Source organism: Vidua macroura, chromosome Z (assembly GCF_024509145.1).
Source record: "Vidua macroura isolate BioBank_ID:100142 chromosome Z, ASM2450914v1, whole genome shotgun sequence".
Taxonomy (NCBI): Eukaryota; Metazoa; Chordata; class Aves; order Passeriformes; family Viduidae; genus Vidua; species Vidua macroura.
In genome coordinates, this window is record NC_071611.1 from 13,178,500 (window position 1) to 13,196,170 (window position 17,671).

A 17,671-nucleotide genomic window follows, 5' to 3' on the forward strand; every position below is an offset into this window, starting at 1 on the left:
ACATTGGGCAAAATGGAGCAAACATGACCTTGAAGCATGCACAACTTTCTATACTACACAGAAATAAAGTAATTACAGTGTAGGTGCCCTCAATTAAAATATATAGGAAGTTAACTAGGTGTAAAATAAAGACAGAGAACTTAGAAGAGGAAGAAAGTAATCTCAAATAGTAGTTTTAATTGCTTTGTAGTTCCAACAGTGGCCAGTGCTTATATTATAAATCTTCAAAGTCTACTTTATTTCACAGTCTTTTTTAACTTTCCGCTTTTCAGTTGCTTTATTGAAGAGGGGATTATGTCCCATTTTGTCAACTCTGAAGGTGTAAACTACTAGCTGGGAATGTGCTTGTTTTAAATATTTCTGTTTATTGCAATTAAGGAGATATTACAGGTTTTGATATGATTCTCCTTGCAGATGCTTGGTTGCATCTTGGTTCATCTTTTACCATTGAACCCTTTATTTTATGAAACTTTAGGGTTTTGCAGAGTAAGATAACATTTTAATACAGATTTGAACTCTCAGCTCATGCTGTAACCTGTTCTTTATGCTGTCTGATCTGGTTCTCAATCACTTTTATAATGATTATATTAGCCTTGTTGAGATATTAATGAGATTAAGAGCAGATGGTTGTCACTGCATTATCATTACTCACACTGTCCAGCCGTGAGTCTTTTTCCATGTCCATACACATACCTGCATAGTATTTCATACAATCAATGCCATTGATAGACCAGAAAGAGGCTTTTGCAATTTCTGGTCTTCATCCTGCAACTGCGACTCATCTAACTCTGAGTCTCACCTGAACTACTGATATCAGAAAAGAAAAAAAAAAAAAAAAAAAAAAAAAAAAAAGCAGTAATGAGTCACTTTTCTGTCTCCAAACTGCATCCTGTGCAAGGTCAGGAGGGAAAAGCCATACTGAGCTGGGTGTCTTCCCACCTCCTGTTCTCAGTCAGCCCTGGGCCCTGCAGCAGGACAGCCTCACCTGGGACCGCCATAGGCTCTGAATCAGCAGGATCACACCATCTAAGTGTCACTGGACTGTGGCTGTCATCATGCCCATATCCAACCTCTGCCCTCATCCACCGTTCTTTTTCTAAAACCAGTGCTGGGAAAGAGGCAAGAGCAGTCCATGAGGGGCCACCAATGACAGAACAGATGATTTCTATGTAATAAATAATAGCAAACTGCTTTAACCAGATCCAAAGCAGAGCGCAGTTGTTCCAAAAGAAATGGAAAAAGCATATAAACTTTTTGACAATTACTGATGTGTTCGATTAAGACCCATAGTCCTTATAAAGCAGGAGGGGGGTCACTTAGGACAATAACACTAAACTTTATTCTGGTAAAAAATCCATTCATTTTATCCAATCGGTTCCATATTTCAGTTCAGGATAGACATATTAGTTTACAACAGCAGCTACAGAAACAATACCTAGCATTATTTTCCTACACCTATCAACATCCCCTCCCTTCAAAAAATATTTTAAAACATATATGTGACTTCACTGTAACAACAAACTAATTAAATAGTCACATTTATATTGTCTAAAAACAACTGTGTATATGAAAGCCCACATATTAAGCAGGATAAATGGATGAAATTGTTTACCATTCCACCTAAATGTAAAGCATAAAGCTAGAAGCTAAAACAGAAAGGAAGGCAGAGGAATTCTTAAGGCATTTACAAGCCCTCAGAATTAGGGTTTAACTGCAGTGTAAAACGATTTGGGATAAGAGCAAAGCAGATAAGGAAAATATTTCACTTTTAGCAGCCCTTTGTTTTTCACTTCAATAAAAAGTTATCCCACAGACTAGGCCAGACCCCTACAGTAGTTTGTGAGATGGCTGTTGTTGAATATTCTTCTCTCTGATAGCTGTGATGGTGCCAGGAACCCTGATGGAAAAATTCCTTGCAGGAGGTACAGCTCAAGGCCTTAAAGCAATATAATCCACTCTGGATTCCTTCAGGTTTTAAAGTATGCAAGTGACTTCACAATCACTAAACCTATGCTTTGGCTGGTATTTTTTCAAGTAGTCTTGCATCTTTGTAGTTCAAACTGAAACACAAACATTCTTAGACCAGAAAATATTTGCCAAAAAATCTAATGGCAAGTGTTAAACCAGCTCTCAACAGATTAAATGCTTAGCTGCTTTATTCTTAGGCCACAGAAATTACCCTAGAGCTTGACTTCCATCTTTCCGATAAAAAAATTCAAAGAAGAAAAATAAGATTAGATACTGAAACTTAAGGGAAGATTTGGATTCCGCAGTACTGAAAGAGATCATGTTTATTGGATTTCTGAACTGTTGAAATTCTATCGCATTTCAACAGTAAGCAGAGAACATGAAGAATTTATCCATCTATAACAAATTCTGCATAGTGCGGATGGTAAATGAAAGATTTATCTTCTCAGCTTCATGAGAGATCATTAAAAAGGCTTCCAAAAGGAATCACAGTTGTAAGCAAAAGTAAAAGCTTGAATCCGTGAGAATTTTAATCAGCATTTGCTGATGTAAAATTTTCTGATTTCCTAGGCTTCTGTGGCTTTATATGGAACATGGATGCTATGTAAAAATGGCATAGCTTTGTGGATATATAAGGATATATATATAAGGATATATAGCTTTCACTTAAATATTATTGTCAAATACTTTATAATAAAAACAACATAGATACACATATAAGTGTTCAAGTGGAGGAAATTAATTACTTCAAATCACTGAAAGATAAAAGTTAGCTGTCAGAAATTAAGAGGCTGACTGGGTAATGTCAATATAAGAGGCTGACTGGGTAATGTCAATAATCCTCATTTCTTATGGACTGAGGTGACTCTTTTGATGAATAGTGAGAACAACAGACTCTTATGAAGATATATTGAGCTTTTATAATCGCTTTAGTAATTCCATTGATACCAAAACAATAACATAAATAATGTACCCTGCCCAAATACAAGATGCCAAACTTCTCCAACCCCCTGATTAAAGCTAATTTCAGAATTATACATGCTTTTACAGACTTCTGCCTTCAGTGTAGCCTTCCTTGCCTAGCAGTTAAAAAACTGACATGGTCCCTGTACAGCTGGTGTTGAATGTTGCAAACCTGCTATAGTACTGAATCCTCATAAGGGTAAGGAACATAACATTGGCATGTAAGGGAGCATCACTGGTTGGAGGTTGGTGGAGGAGGCCCAGCAGGATAGGAACTGATTTCTGGCCATGAATGGTGACACGCACCCTGAAACTGAACAAGGAGTGAAGTCACAGCTTGGAAGCATGATAGAAAGCAGAACAGGTGAACAAAGTTTTGGTCTGCCCCTTATGTGACATATAATGAGAGTTAGTTCTGTGTCATGATTTGACACTGGCGCAATGCCAGCGCCCCCATGAAAATACACCTTCCCCAAATAAATGCTGTGAGATGTTATCAGGAACAGAGCAGAGCAATCCCAAGCTTAATAACAAAGGAAAAAAAACTTTATTAAACTACTACTACAGAAAACACATGAACTAAATCCAGGATGAAGACCTTTTAAAACACCCCTCCTCCTCCCAATTTCCAAAACACCCACCATGAAACATCACCCAGGATTCCTGATCAAATTACCACCCTTCAGATAATCAATACTCAAACTATCAAGAGAGAGAGAAGTCTCTCTTGCACCACAGACCACCCAGGAAACACAGTTGCCACCTCCTCTGTTTCCCTGTCACACATGGCAACTGCCCGGAGAAAATCTGCCAGTGTGACACTCTCCTTTCCATGTCACAGTGCTCTCACCACCGTGCATGGACAGACTGCTCATAGGGCTCCTTTAAGGATGCTTTGCCAAGGACCAAAAGAGACAACAGTTCAGCTTCTCATCCTGGGACTACAGTCCCCCCCATTTTCCCCTGGGACCAAGGGTCCAGGAACAGAGATCATCTTCTTCCTGAAGACAGAGGGCACCACCATTCCCTCCTCAGCTTTCCTCTGTTCTTGCCATTCCTGTGCTGGTGGTTGCTGAAGCAGGTCTCCTTGGGTCACCACTGAATCCCCCTAAAATGCAGTCTCTATTGCAGGAGAATTTGGTTCAGTCCATGGCTAACAAGAAAAGTCCAGTCAAAAGCTACTTCATCATCTCCTCCCACCTAAATATTTCTTCTAACATCTCAGGTCCCGGACTGTCTCTCTTCCACTACAAATCAAGGAGGAGTAATATTTTACAAAGCCCTCATTTCCCAGAAAGGGTTAAAAGTTCAGACTCCCTGGACGGCTGAAATCTCTGTCCAGCATCCCGTCTCCCACGCTGGGTATCATCCCCCCCCTTTCTCCTTCTCCTCTGCCGGCAAATTTCCAGGTGCCGCCAGGCTCTCTGTCATTTTCCCTCTGGGTCAGGGGGGACAAAGGCATCTCCGCTTCTCTCCACCCTTCCGTCCAGGAGCTGGCTCGGTTCCAGTCCTTCAGCCCCTGGGCCTACCTGGACAAGGCCGCGTGGCTTCCCCTCCCCCACCCAGCCCGTGGCTGGGCAGGGGAGAGTCTGCACTGCACTCTCCGACGACCGGAACCAAAGAGACAGTTCCCCTGGGAGTTCTTGCTTTTAACCCCCTGTGTTCTCAGAGGCATGTCCATACTTTCAGTGGTCACTCCAGGTGCCAATATCCAAACCTGACCACTTCCTGGAAAAAAATTTACTTCCATGTCAAACCACGACATTCTGCCATGCCTACTTGTGCAGAGGATTCTGGCAAGCATTTGCCTACATCCTAGCCAGTCTGGGATGGAGGTGGTTTGAAAAACTGGTTACTAAAGCATGATTTGGAAGCTTGATTCTTCCTGGAATCCAGAAATCACCTCCTGACCCTGGCTGACAGTAACTCAATGGACATCCTGGCTTGAAATGGCTATAAGGGTTTTTTGACAAGTTTTTAGTAGGTAATGCTATATAGAATCAAGAACTCCAAGGCCATCTGATTATAGCAGGGGTGCCAGGACAGTCAGCCTGGTGCATTTCAAAGTTTACACGTGGTAGTTAATGAAAGAAATTGGCCATCTCTGGCAGCAGATGTTTCCTTAAGGGTATATAAACAAGCTTTTATCAGAGTCATCCAGGTCAGCCCTGCCAGCTTTCTTGCATGTGACAAAACCAGATGTGACAAAAATAACATAGCAAATCACTCTTTCAGGAGCCTACATTACCAAACTGTGTAGAATAGAAATATTAATTTCTCTATGTACAATTTGGAAAAGGTCAGTGCATTTTAAATGTCTCTTAAATGTATTTAAATTCAAAACGGTTTCATTTTAATGCATAGTAGTGTTTTGGTATTTCACAGCACAGGTTCATTGTCAAAGGCCTTTTAGGTAGCTATCATCCACTTAGATGGATTTGCCACTTAAACAGATGACATCTAGAAAACAGTTATTCTCACCTTTCCTATTATTGACTCTATGAATATTCCCTGAAATAATTAGGTTTAGTGGTGTTTCAAGAACAAACTGATCCTTTCCGCATTAATCTCTTGCCAACACATTGATGTTCTAGACTTCACATGAATTTACATCTCAACTGGCCTGAGGCTGTTACTTTAAAAAACCCCAACCAACCAACCAAACACAAAAATTACCAAACTTACATGAGAACCTAAAGCCTGTGATTTGAATAATGAGGCATTTACTATGATCATCTGAAAACAAAACTTGCTTAGTATTCCTGATAGTGATTTTCAGTTTAAAGCCAAAACTTTCTAAATTCTGTCTCTAAGATAATTTGTTAGAGAAAGCTCCTATTTAATTTTTATATTATGTTTATGATAGGTAATATCTTTTTTTTGGTAATCTGCAGTTAATAACCAGTATTTGACACATGAAATGAAGAACCTTTTGATTTGAAGACCCTAGAACCCTATATGATCTCAGGATTATTTTTCAGGAACTCTTCAATAAGGTGTCTTTCCAGCCTCTCTCCAATTATATCACTGCTTCCTGTCAGTCATGAATGAATGTACCAGCAGAATTTCCTGTTGAATCTTGGCACTTCACCAAATTAAATGGAATTGGGATTTCAGCTTTTTCAGAGCTTAGATATGTATTGCCAATTGTTTTGCATTACAAAAATATGTTGATACATTCACCTTTTAATGATTATTATATAAAAACATATCAAAACCTGAAGAATTTTATGTCTGTTTTTCTTACATTTTAAAAAAACTTCAACTGCCAGGGACAAGTCTTGTTTTACCCAGAAGTTTTTGACGTCAGAACTGTAAGCTCTAAAAACTCCACTCATTAACTCCACTTAACAACATTGCTAAAACACATTCCATTCATTTCCAGCATTTATCAGTGGCATTTCAGTGACATGCACATGAGAGCTTCTAATCCATCAGAATTCTTTGGAATGGAAACTGTTCAACTTCAAATACAGAGTCTGCAGAACTAGGTCTACAGTTACACGTTTCCCAGAATTTTAATCTGCCTCTAGACACAAAAGTAAGATATTTTAATGGAGAAAAAGGGTGGTTTTCTGTTATTTTTTAATATTTATCAATAACTTACTTCTCTCCAAGGAGAAAATTATTCAAAAGCAAGGAGAAAAAGACTATGCAAACCATCTAATCACTTTATTATGAGGCATGTCTGAGCCATAGATACTTTAAGATACTCAGAATTAGTCAAGATTATCCATGTGACTTTTTAGTCTTATTTTTTACAGCTGCCTTAAAAATATTACTTTATTGTTGCTGAAAGAAATGGTGTCATAACAAATTTTATAGCATCAAATCTCCATTTCCTCATTTACTTTGATTTTTCACTACTACTGTGTCAAAATGAAAGGTAAGTATTATGCCAAGTGTATACTTGCTGAACATGTTTTGGGATATGATATCCTGTGCTATGATATGGTAAGATGTTTTTGTCTTCTAGTAATTCCTATATATTAAAATATATGTGTTCTTTGTGTTACTATCATATACAACGATGTATGAATAAATACAGAGCTTAAATCCCTGGGGAAAGATGTAGCTTTTAAAAGTTGTAAGTGAAAGGTCTTCATTCAAGGATGCTAACTCATTTCTAAATATCCTGGGCTCCATTGGACTCTTGGTAAGGATTCTGTACCCAAGAATGAAGACAAAATGAAAACATTTTGACTGCTATTTTTAGAAATTCAGAAGGACAGCAGCTCTGCAACAGATAAAGTAAAGGCAACCCCAGCTTTTGGTGTCTCACTCAACCAGGTATATCACAATTAGTCAGACTGCATCATGTATCTCCAACTTTCTCAGTGTATTTAATGTTATCAGCACTTTGCTGTCTTATCTCTCCTCATCTACTCCCACATAAAGATACTCTCCAATTAGGTTTTCTATCACCAAGGAAAAATTAGGATATTTCACCACTTTTAAGCAGAGTGACCTGGGGGAATATTTAGGACACTAATGTTGCCATACCAATCTGAATGAAGACAACCTGTGACATATTGACTGGGTCTCTAAGCATCATACACTGGCATAGTCAACATGAATGAGTGAGAAAACAGCTCTCAGCCATCCAGTAGTTCCTAAGTTGGCTAAAATTGTCCCAAATGGAAAACATTTCCTTTTCAACAAAGGCTATGAAATCATGCCTCTTAAGAACACATATCATCTGTTTCTAACTTTGAACAGAGAGATGCTCTGTAGATAGAAAGTATTTACCTTTTGACTCTAATGAGTTTTGCAGCACAGAGAGAAAAATAAAACAAAGGATGTGCCTTCTTTATAAAATTGTGTCAGGTATATGATTGAATTCACAATCTCAAATACACAGCTTTTCCTGAAACTGCCTTTTAGTGTGGAGCTGCTGCCTATAAAATGTTCAATAGCAAGATTGAAGTGCAATTCTTCCATTTTACAAAAGATGAAAAAGCAAAGGATAGCTGGGATTTTTTTTTCAGTTTCATATGTTCTGTGGGTGGGGTTTGAAGGTAAGACTCTGCAGCATAGCATTGGTGTGGTTAATTGTACTAGTTGCAGTAGTCTTCTGTGGCAGCAACTTGGGGGTCCCCAAGTTCATTCATATCCTACCACTCAGAGTACAAAGTGGTTAACCATAAAGTGGCACCCCTCCATAACTGGCTCTGCTTTCACAAAGTTCTTATTTATAAGAACTGTTGCAGTTTATCAATGGTATTCTCTGACTCACTGCTCCCACTGAGACCCTCCCAATCTACATGCCACTTTCTCCCTCTCCCATTTCCCACTGGGGCAGGATGGAGTTGGGAATTGGAGGCACAGAAGGTGAAGATCACAGGTTAAGATAAGAAAACAAACAGTAACAGCAACAGTATTCATTTTAAAACTATACAAAAAAGAGGGTCATTCACATACAAAAATGGTAACCACAGAACCTGACACAACGAACAATGGTGGACAGCCTCTCACCTGCCTTACATGTTTTTTCTACTGGAAGCCTTGCCTTTCTTCCCCAGAGCCAGAAACCCCCTTCCCCCTGACCCCAGCAATGTTCTTAAGTGGAATGATATCTGGGTCCTGGTCATGCACCCTTAGACATGACCCCCCTCCCAGCTACTGTAAAAAATCAACTCTGTCCAGGCCAAAACACACAAACCTCCTATATTTCAGTATTGCTTTAAAGTGTGTTGTCATGTCTCTGTATGCTTAAGTGATATTACTCAAAATCCTGAACTTGAATACCTCACTTTTGAAAAAAACTATGTGAAAATACAATTTTGGCAAAAGTAAAGTTTGAATTCAGTTTTTAAGCACAAAATGTCACAATTATTTCAATGCTGCTTATAGAGATTTTAGTGTAAAAATAAATGAGGTATTGGAATGTACATCTATTTCTGTAATAACTATACTGAAACTTTTTGGTGACTCATGATGTCTTTATTTTATTTCATGTTGTATTTTTGTTAAAATACCTTGCTAATGATTCCTTCATAGGTGAGTGTGAAGACCTTTGGTTTGTCAAAATCAACCTGGAAGAATCCTAAGCTTTGTCATGGTACTGTCACCTACTCAGTATCCCACCCTACAAGTGTCCAAGCATATTTATAAATCATTTGCTTCCTGACAAAAAAAAAAATCCCAGTGGTTCACCAACATACATGCAACTTGGTCTGGTAAAATGGTGGCACAATACGACTTTGTGTTAGTGTTATTTTCTACTATATTATTGGAGTACTTTCTAAATGCACAAGTCCATGTCCATCTAGAACCTGCAGTCAAAACTTGGGAGTAAGGGCCAATAAACTCAACTATTAATTAATTTAATTATTAATTATTTTATTGAATAAAAATCAATAAATCCATTGCACAGGAGGACAAATATTTTATCCAAGTCACTGTTTACTTAGTCCTCCCTCTAAAGTGACTTGGATATGATTAGATACACAGATGGAATGAATGTCACATAAACAAATACACTTACTTCTGGAAAAAAAGAGGGTGCAAGCTATTGAAAAGGCTTCATGTTTTGCTAAGCTTACTTATCAGACATAATTACCCATTTTGTCTGTTGATTTTTTGTCAAAAATTTCCCTACAGCCTCTCTTTGATAGATCTACTCAATTTCTCAGGACTTTTCCTATCTGTTTTCCATCCACAGAAGAAAAACAGGGCATTGCAATTTAGGAAATCAAACAGAGGAATCGGTTTTCAGGAAAGCATGTTTTATGCTTCTGATTATTAATGTCTTTATTAATTAGTCAAAATCTTGACTAATTCTGAGTATCTTAAATTATTAATGTCTCTGTAACCTTTCAACTACAAAAGTACATTTCAGGAGAAGAAAAAATTGTATAGATGAGGAATGAGTTGTGTCAGACTGACAGTAACAGGTGATTATTCCACTTCAGATATCAAGTGCATGTCATACAATGCATGAGAGTAAGGAATCACAACAGAATTTTTAAATTCAAAACAATATCACCCTTTACATACTCTAGAATATCCAGAAGAAACTGCAGACATATTCTTACAGAGAAAAATTATAGATAAATGTTATGACTTACACCTGAAATCTGAGGGGGAAAAACTTGAGCACTACACTCTTTTGCCATTAAATTAGCAGTAGGATTTTTGATTCTCTCACCACGAGTTCATATCTGTGTCTAAGGCATGATATCAACCATCTACCTGGGGAAAAACCTACTTAGAATATAAACCAACATACATGAAAATACATTTCCTATGACATTATTCATAAAATCTAAGCTAAAGGAACATCTGTGGAGGATCTAAGAGCAAAGAGGAACACAGCTATTCATTTGCACTGCAATATTCATTTGCAGTGTTAGCAGAATTCCACCACCACACACAGTTCCACTACTCATAAGAACTTCTAAGGATTTAAGCGTGAGGTTGCCCATATTTCTTCAGAGGGGGCATATGTCATGGGAAACTTTCCTGCCAATTTGGAGGGAAGAAGACAGAACTGAAGTATGTCATTGCTTCAAGGGTTCAGCTGTAGAATTTCTTATTAAAACCCTGGAATGCTAGTGTAATAGCTAGTGGATTAGTGGACTGAGCATCTGGTAATCTAATGCTGGGTTTAGGTCTTTATGGATTGCTGGGAGCACAACTGCAGCATAGAGGTGCTCTGCATGTCCTCCCTTTTCATAAAGCCAAAATGTTTATACAAAAATGGCAAATCACCCTGTGGGCTGATTTGCAAGTTTACTCCTACTTAATTCTGGAAGGCCTTTTAACTTGCCTGCTGAGATGCTTTGCACCAGCTCTGACTTCCACAAGAACTTCAAGGTTAACTCCATGTACTACATAGATGATCAAAACCTGGAACACTAACTTTATTTTTCTTCTTCCTGTAGAATTGCATATTGGAGCCTTTGTCCTCATGAGTTGACCTCTCACTACAGCTTTTATGGAAGATGCCCTTCTTCCAGCATGCAGAGCTGAAAGATGATGAAGTTGATTGGTCTTTATTGCTCAGGCAAGGTCTGCCTGGTCCATGCACTGCTGCTGGCAGGGAAGCTCTTGTCTTCCAAATGGCACCAGTGTGGAGTTTGTCAGGGAGTGGTAGGTGGAGCGGTACTGGAACAGCACTGTCATTTCAGGTGGGATTTACTGGCTGTCCTCTGAAGACCAGCAGCTATGGGGCTCCCTGAGAGGGCAGGACAGAGCCAGCAGCCAGGGCTATCCCACCACACCAGTTAGGGAGCAAAAGGGCTAGCCCAGCTCAAGGCACAGCTGAAAATCAGCTCCCAGAGGACAGGAGGGGCTTTGGCCACTGCCTCCTTGCAGGGCATCTGGAAGGCCCTGGCACTACAGGAACACAGTCGTCCTATGAGCTGGTAGTCGTAAGTCCCAGTGGCCAAAACTCCTGGAGAGGCATGATGTTTCCAGGCTGTGACATAAAGTAAAAGAGGTATAAAACCCATGGGCCCGTTCTTTACACTGAACAGCAGAAACAGTGGCATCCTGATCCTCAGTTCAGACTTCCTCTAAAAATCCATTAATATTTCAAATTCTGTGTGCTCACATGCAGATTTTAAGTATCAAAACATTACAAGTCAGACTCTAGACTTCTTGGGAAGTTCTTTGTGGTCTTTGATATTAATCAGAACATGATTTGTTTTGGGCTAAAATACAAAATCAGTAATGAAGACAATTCCTCTCTAAAGACAATTTCTTTCAAATTCTTTCTTTCCTTCTTTCTAGGACCTTTGTAAATTTGAATGTTCCAAGGAAAAAAAAATGTGCTTTTGAATCCTCAACCTCCTTTTGCTTTCTTAAATAATTTCTCAGAAATATAATAAGCAGAAAAGGAACAAGGAATAGTTTCTAAGGCTTTAAGCTTTCAGAAGCATAACTAGCATTACCATGTCCTGCCCATTGCAAAGAGATTGGAAAATGCAGGATAAAATTAAATCAGTGAAAACATGAGAGAAACAACTCCTTGTACTAGTAACCACATGCAATAGCTCACAAAGGCTAGTAGTAAGGAAGAGGAAAAGTTGGACAAGCGTATGTACAGACCTTGAGTACAGATCAGCATCTTGAGTGTCCTAAATACAGACAAGATTTCAAATACTGTGGCATATGGCAACAGAACTCTTCAGTAGAAACTTCACTGGTTTGCAGTCCGTGAGAGTACATACTTACACAAAGTTCATAATTTACTGTACTATTACTGCACATGGGTCAGGGCAATCTCAAACACACATATAGGCTGGGTGGAGAATGGATCCAGACTAGCCCTGGGGTGAAAGACCTGGGGGGTGTTTGCAGAAAAAAGCTCAATATGACTCAGGTCTGCATGCTTGCATCCCAGAAGGCCAACTGTATCCTGGGCTGCATCAAAAAAGTCATGAGCAGCAGGTCGAGGGAGGTAATTCTGCCCCTCTACTCTGCTTTTCTGAGAACCCCCCTGGACTGGTGAGAAAGAAAGACATGGTCCTGTTGGAAGGAGACCAGAGGAGAACCACTAAGTTGATCGCAGTACTGGAAGATCTCTCCTATGAAGACAGGCTGTTTGGCCTACAGAAGAAAAGGTTCGAGAGACATAGGAGCTTTCCAGTACCTGAAGGGGACTTACAAGAAGGCTGCAGAGCGACTTTGCACAAGGGCATGTAATGAGGGGAAAAGTTGGAAAAGTGTAGGTTTAATTAGATATTAGGAAGAAATTCTTTGAAGTGAGGGTGGTGAGGCAAAGGAACTGGTTGGCCAGAGAGGTTGTGGATGCCCCATCCCTAGAGGTGTTGAAGACCAGGCTGGACTGGGCTCTGAGCAACCTGGTCTAGTAGACAGTGCCCTGCTCACAGCAGAAGTGTTGGAGCTCGATGATTTTTAAGGTCCCTTCCAACCCAATACATTCTAGGTTTTTGTGATTGCGGCACATAGGACATTGGCTCAGTTACAGGATAAACACAGCCTTCCAGAGTCCTACCCAGTATCTTCTAAATGGATATGAGAAATTATATTAGAAGGAAAATTATGTTACAGGCAAGAGTTAGCGACTCTGCTTATATGTAAGTGAATTCTGACGACTTGTATAAATATGAGTTCTTTGCATATTACACTGCAGAGCTTTAAATGGTCTTGCACTGTGACCCAAAAATGGTGTTCAGACACCTTGATTCTTTGCATCTGTTATGCATTTAGTTTTCAAGGATCTGCAGGAAAATAAAAATGCAGTTTTTGTCTTGTGCACCATATGGTTCAGGCATTTTAGATCTGGCAGCTTAATCTCACAGATCTGGCAGTTTAGTCTCACTGTGTTGTTTTTCATTTTTTAAAACAAAACCCTCCCCTTTAATACATAGCACAATGCTAAATGAAAACCCCCACGTAGTACGTATCTAGTATGGTCTCATTTAAAAATGTTGTTACAGTCATGTGTGCTGGAGGTCTTCTGGGTTCTTAGACAGAAGACAGCCATAATTCATACATGGAGATCATAACATTAGGGATACATCTCAACACAGTCTTATATCATTCTCCTCAGGCAACAGCATCCCCTCTTTAAATGTAAATTCTTGGGATCTCAGATGCTTTTGTATTATTCATTTAGACGCAGCTTTGCACGACAGGACAATGATTGACACAAGGTCCCATGAAAGCAGAAATTACAATGATTCTAGACTTTCAGCTTAAATGGCTTCAGGGTCTTTCCCTTAAATGTAGCACACTCTACTAAGGTACAGCTTTGCCATTTAGGATATTAGCTGATGGGAAAGCATGTGTATTCATCTGAGACAGACCAGCTGGGAAGAGTTTTAATGCTTTGTTGTGACTGAAACTGTAAGCTCTGTAGACTACAAAGGTGGAGATGTTTGCTTAGATACATTTTCTTGTCTTCATATTATTACTAAGTTATTACAGAGACCACTTTTCTCTGACTTGCAGCAGTAACAAATGCCAGAAGAAATTACTCTGTGTCTCTTCGTTATAAGCCTAATTGGTAAATGCAAATACAAAATTGCAGTCTTCTGCTGCTTATTAGCTGATGTAGTAAACTCACTGCCTTTGTAGTATGACTTATTATTGGTAGGGTTGGCTTTGTAGTACTTGTACTACTTTAAGGCATCTTAAATACAAAATTCTGTTTATGGTAGCTGCATAATAAATTTACAATCCACCATGTATTGGGCAGTTTAATATGGAGTTTGTTTTCAATGTAGTTATTACCATCACTCATGATTACATCATTTGCATTTTGTAAAACAGGAAATAAAATTACTTCCAAGTCTAAAAACTCAGTAGGAAAAGTGTAGGAATGAGGCAATCTAAATTATATTGACCAGGGTATTTACATGCAAGCAGAGAGTCGCAATATCATCTTTAAAAAGTAAGAATTGTTCTACAATGTGATCTTCGGTCCCTCTTATCCTTCTTTCTGTTTCTCAGCCTGACCAGCACTGGATGCTTCAGAAGAATGTATAAGAGTGTTACAGGAGTGGAAGTAGAATTAAAGTCCTTTACAGCTGTATTCATTTAAGTTCTAATAGCTAAAATTCAGCTTAATTTCTAGAGTTTCTGTCTAACAAACCTGTTCCTTTCTAAGTGCCTACATCTGCAATAACTCTAAATTTTGAGACCGTAATTAACCTATTTTCTTTTTGCACTTGCTAGATTGTTGTCCTTGATTACTTGCTAGGATGATGAATTCCTTGGGCTCAATATACTACACCCCTGGAAACGTACTGCCTTTATCAGTTAGGAATTTTATAATTTCTTGTAAAATTGAATAGCTCAAGTTTTGCTAGATAAATAATATATTCTTGAATCCTGAACTAATTTACTTCACTGACCATTTTAAACATGCACTAAAACAGCACCTCTTATTTATCCCTTTCTATAGTAAGATGTGTTTTCTACATCTGTTAGAAAAAGCACCCCTCTTTCATGTTTTAACCACTGGCATGCATTCTTAACACCTGACCAAGACTATAGTAGAAAGTGGTGAAACTAATGTTAGACACAGATGAAGGTAAGACACTATGCACCTCTGTGATATTATTTTCCATACTGATCAGCATATGCTTTTCTCTTGGAAAGAGATCTTGATTTTCCTTTGTATTTTGTTGCTTGTTGACTATTTCGCAATAAGTTCATATTGCATTGGCCATGCAGATGCTCTACTCCTTCACTCACAACCTTAAAGAACTCAATAAAATATGGAAGTCAAATGTTTTCCTCCATTGAACAACACATGATGCACTTGTTTGGATTAGATGTTGTCTGCCACCTGCCCGCTACAGAGGGAAGGTGATGGACTCTCAGTATGTGAATCTGAGCCTTGGTTGAGAGCTTCAGTTTAAAGATGGACCAGGGCTCAACACACGAAATAATTTCAGGGAAGCAGAAATGGTGATCTACTCTGCTTGCCAATATATTTTTGGCCTTAGAAAACAAAATGGAGAGCTTTCTGAGGAACTCCCTTTTCAAAAGTTTCCACTACCTTCCAGTCCTTCTGAAGTCACTCTGACTTGAAAAGCAGGTAAGGTCAGACAGTTCTGTCAGTAGAAACATGGTGACTCTTTTCTTCATGGTGTGGAAGAAGGGACCATGTCAGTACACTTCTGCAATAACTTGGCTCTCTTTCTTCTGCAAAATAATAATATATACTTATGCTCCATTACAAAGCAGATATTTGAGACAATTCCTATAAAGCAAAGGGTCTAAGCCTGTGCTTAACTCATAATATCTTTTCTTGCCACATTTTTTAATTGTGAATTCTATCCAGCTTTTCAAAAAGCATATTAAAAAAGAAATCAAAGAGCTGCACAGCCCTTTGTTTTAGTGTAAATGCTTCATCAATTTGTCACCTTGGGATTTCATGTCCATCAATCTTATCCCTGAAACATGTTATGTTCAGATCAATGAAGTGCCCTGTCTATAAGAGAGTAATAGCTTATAGAAATCTGAGGCCACTATTATAGACAGTGGTTGCTACAAACTAATAGAAACTAAATAGAATGGGAACAAACCCACGAGAACCTGTATGAAAAGGACAAAACTCTTTTTGCCTCTTTTCAGGCAAAAAGTAGAAATTAAATAATGTGAGTAATAGAAAAATCACAGTAATTGCAGGGTGACAGAAAAACATACAATTGAAAGAATGGAATACAGATGCTCAAAAGAACGGTAAGCACACTTCTTGCAAGTGCTCATTTTTTACAATATAGGATTTTTTGTCATTGGCAATGAATCAGATTTACAATGCAATCCAACAAAAAATCATCCCAGACACTTCTTGGGATAGTGAAATTTAAATTAAAAAAACCCAGTGACCTAATGCGGCTTTTGTTCGCTACGGTCTCGGGCAGCTAGGAAGCCCGGCTAGAGCCACCCTTTGGCGAGACCACAGCTGCCGCGTGCACGGACGCTCCAGGGCTGAGGTGTTTGCCTCTCTGCTGGTGCGGAGCGCTCTGGCGTGGGTACACAGCTTTCGTAGCCTTACGCTGAGAGGAAGCAAAGGGACGAGAGAAGGCACACGTTGTCTGCAGGCCTGAGAGATTTTATTCCACGTGTGGTCACAGCGATGGGCAGCACGACCACTCCTGGCACAGCGCAGGGCAAAATGGCCAATGGACAATGAAAGCATTGGGTTAAATAGGGGGTGGGTGGATAGGGGTGGAAATCCCCCTCGCCCAATAGGGACAGACAACAGGGGAGTGACATGGAACATAACAACCTATGGGAACATAACAGAGGTGGGTACAGTGTTCTGGGACAAATAGGATTGCAAAGGTGGGGTGATTGATACAGAACTTTCAAGAAGAATAGGGAGTGGATACAAGATTGACATGTAAAAGCTCCTGTGGTAAGTAACTTGGAGCAAACCATTTGAGGGGGAAAATAGGGGTACAGAGGACCGACCTAACTAATATTTATTAAAATCTCTGACTGAACCAGCCCAGCATAGAATAACCTAAAATAGCAGAAAATAATACTGCTGCTTCTTTAGCATACTGTTTTTTTCAGTGTAAACATTATATTAAACTTTGTGCATATGAATCACATTGAACTTAATTGCAACTGAAGTCACTCTTACCTACTAAGGAAATGAGGTGAGTTTTTTCCTATATAAATATATCTCAGACCTGCTCTAAAAGCAGAAGTGCCACGAGTGAGTCAGGCCAGTGATGAAAGATAATCAATCCTTACAATTTATGACTACTTGCTAAAGGTACAAATTACAGGTAGCTCAACAGTCAGTAATTCTAAAAAAGCATTGCAAATAACCAGAAGCATGAATACTTTTAGTCTTTCCTTATTTAACAATGAATGCAGCTGGCATTCAATTTGTTGGAGGGAGGCAGTCACAGTTTGGGACTTGGCTTTTTATCAGAGATCAAGTGATGATGATGAGGATGAAATGAATGAGTGATCTAACAAGAGAGGTGTTGTCCCTATTGATTGTGCACTTCTGCAGTAACAGAAAAACGTTCCTACCAACATACATAGTATTTAGAAGCCTAGTTACTGTTCAACATCAGTACAAATTATATTTTAATTATATTTTTAATAGGCATTTGAGCCTCAGAAGTTTAATTTCCATCAAAAATCTAATGATTTGCCACCTAAATCCCACCAGTGCCCTTGGAGAATCTCCTTTGGAGCCTAAACCCCGCAATTTTACACTTAGAATATTGCCTATAAATTGCAGAGAATTACACAGAGATGCACTATTTCATCTCTTGTGCCTTTCCAACTAATA